Below are 2,750 nucleotides of genomic sequence, written 5' to 3' on the forward strand. Positions count from 1 at the left end.
GTGGATGGCCCCACATGATAATCTTAAGAATATTTATATATTTCCTAGATATAGGTTCATAAAGCTTAAATATTGAAATAAATAAAATTAAAAATATATATATATTCAAGCATTTCAAATCCATGGTATAGATTTTGAATTCATGGAAAATTAAGAAATGACTCAATTTAAATTATGAATCATGGATTCTTTGCTTAAACTTTTACACAACAAAACCCAAACTATTCCAACAAATAAATTATTTACCAGGTTTCCATGGTTAATCTTCCTAAGAACGTTCACTTCTATCACCAACATACTTTATCCTTATTAGCCAAAAATATACAAACATTGATCCATTAAAAAGGTAAATATAAATGTTACTTTATGACAAAAATTTTAAAGAAGCCTTGTACGTTAACATGTTTTAATCAGCTTAACAAGCATTTTAGTATGAGTCAAAATATACATTCACCACCCTGAAACCATAAAAAAAAAAAAAAAAAAAAAAAAAAAAAAAAAAAACTATTCAGAACTCTTGATTTTATTTATGTTTTTCATGAAGCTTGATGTATCAACATCTACATGCACTAATATCAGTGCTTCAACATACTACAACGTCACATAACATTTACATTACATCATATCACATTTCATTTCTTGTCATGAATGACTTAAAATATACATGTTTTATGGACTTGTTTGCAGCATGCTCAAGTTTTGGTGATTTAACCCCTGATATTTTGGTTCACCTGAAGCATGAAGTAATTTCTCATTTTGGGGATATTGAAAACTTTACACATGAACAATTGAACATAGAACATATTAAACAGAACTAAGTCACGAAAATGGAAATATGGAATGAGTCAAAGTTGAGTTGACTTTAGGTTACAGAAAATGGTGGTATTGAGGTTTTTAAAATTTTCATACCCAATAATGACAATAAGAAAGATTCCTAATAAGGTCATCAAGTCTTACGTATCTATTTCATAACATAGTTGTGCAAATCTACAAAAACCTCATCTTGGTGAGAGAATAAGTGGGAACAAACCACCACTACAAAGACCATATGCGGACATTTACAAGCATCATTCATATTAAAAAAGAAATTCCAAATTAAAAAACAAAAACCGAAACCTATTTTACCTTTGGCTTATGTTTGCTTTTGCTGGGGAGTAATCTTCTAGATTCCATGTGAAGCTCTTCTCTTTGAATCCTTGAATACATAAAAAATTAATACTCATCAACCAAGATTATATGTAAAACATCTCGTAAACTCACATTTCATACAGACCAAAAGAAATTAGAACAATGCAACTTGGATAAAGAAAAACATCCATATATTATGTAAACCTTAGTCTTTTGAATCCATGAAACACCTACAACAATTAAACACCAGGAAATTAACTAAAAATTTACATGAGTTTGATAGGATTATATAAAAAGCCAATAAAACAAAGGAAATGTTGTAGCTCATCAAGTTAATCGTCTGGTAGTTAAATAACAGATTAACCCACTCCATCTTTGTAATAAAAAACAAAAAAAAAAATCCAAAATAGAAATAGAAACACCGCAAGAAGAATAGCAGGGTGGAGAGAGAGGGAGACAATGTTTTGTTGTGTAGCTTTTGATTAAAATGGGATGAGACCGAATTCAGAAAAATACATCACAAGATTTTTGTTCTTCGGTCATGCTCATCCTAATAGAGAAATCTTAATGCCTCTGTGTTCATGCACTTCCTTTCACTCAAGTTTTTGTTTATCTCTTCCCCAATTCAAAAACGCTGTGATTTTTAAGAGCCCCTCTCCAACTATTTTATATTTAATAAAGATATGAGAAATCAAAATGTTTATACAAGAGAAATCAAAGGAAAAAATCTTACCTGATGAAATCAAAGGGTTTTTTTGACAGATCTAGGATTTGTTGTCTCAAAGGTCGAGATTACCTTCAAAGGATTTGATATTATCTTTTATTTTCATTTCGATTTTATGTAGTCTCTGTATATGGTCACAACTTCATTGCTCTTTCTTTCCGGGCAGCAAATTGTAAAACATAGACAACGGTGTACCTGGCGGGACGATTGAAGGGTTTAGCGGCTGTGGTGGAGACTAAGAGAAACGAAGACGGTGTTTTTGATTCTAGGGTTTTATAGAGAAAAACTATCAAGATGCTAAATGGAGTTGAATCTGTAACTTGAGACGGGGAATTGAGCGTGCCTGATATAGGGGAGAATGACCAACATTGAGAGATTTTTGTCGGTATTTCATCTGAGGATTAAATAACCAAGTCAAAAACCTGGAGACATAAGGAAAGGTATAGTGTTTGACCATTTCAGCATTTGATCGAATTTGATAATTTTTTTTGGAATGAGTCAAGGTTTAAAATAGTATGTTGACAAGATAAGATTTCTATTTTTTCAAAGCATAAAATAGTTATATGTACATGTTAAGATCTGGTATTTGACCAAATTTGCATAATAAGGAGTATATATATATATATATATATATATATATATATATATATATATATATATATATATATATATATATATATATATATATATATATATGGTAAAGTGAATATACCTAACAACCTTATATAAGCTTAGGTACCTAACTCCATAATACTATATCGGTTTGTATCATATTTACATTGTAATTGCCTAAGGTTCTTAAACTTCAACCCTATTACTTGATTACTTCCAAAATCTTTGGACTTTCAACAATATCTTTCTTTTACATCATGTCTTTCTATCGAATACCATCTGATGG

The 2,750-nt window shown here is 29.9% G+C and overlaps 1 long non-coding RNA gene across 2 annotated transcripts; it reads right to left on the reverse strand.

Moving 5' to 3' along the window:
* Positions 1 to 550: 550 nt before the first annotated feature.
* Positions 551 to 2,272, reverse strand: LOC111884498 (uncharacterized). 2 transcript variants are annotated; one of them, XR_008224002.1, is made up of 4 exons: positions 1,862 to 2,272; positions 1,333 to 1,358; positions 1,126 to 1,195; positions 551 to 731 (listed from the first exon to the last, which is right to left on the reverse strand). It is a non-coding gene; the product is annotated as an uncharacterized LOC111884498 (long non-coding RNA). The 2 variants fall into 2 exon arrangements; XR_002847798.3 differs by lacking the exon at positions 551 to 731 and having other exon boundaries at positions 738 to 1,195; positions 1,862 to 2,271.
* Positions 2,273 to 2,750: the final 478 nt, after the last annotated feature.

This window comes from Lactuca sativa, chromosome 5 (genome assembly GCF_002870075.4).
Source record: "Lactuca sativa cultivar Salinas chromosome 5, Lsat_Salinas_v11, whole genome shotgun sequence".
In the NCBI taxonomy this organism is placed as follows: Eukaryota; Viridiplantae; Streptophyta; class Magnoliopsida; order Asterales; family Asteraceae; genus Lactuca; species Lactuca sativa.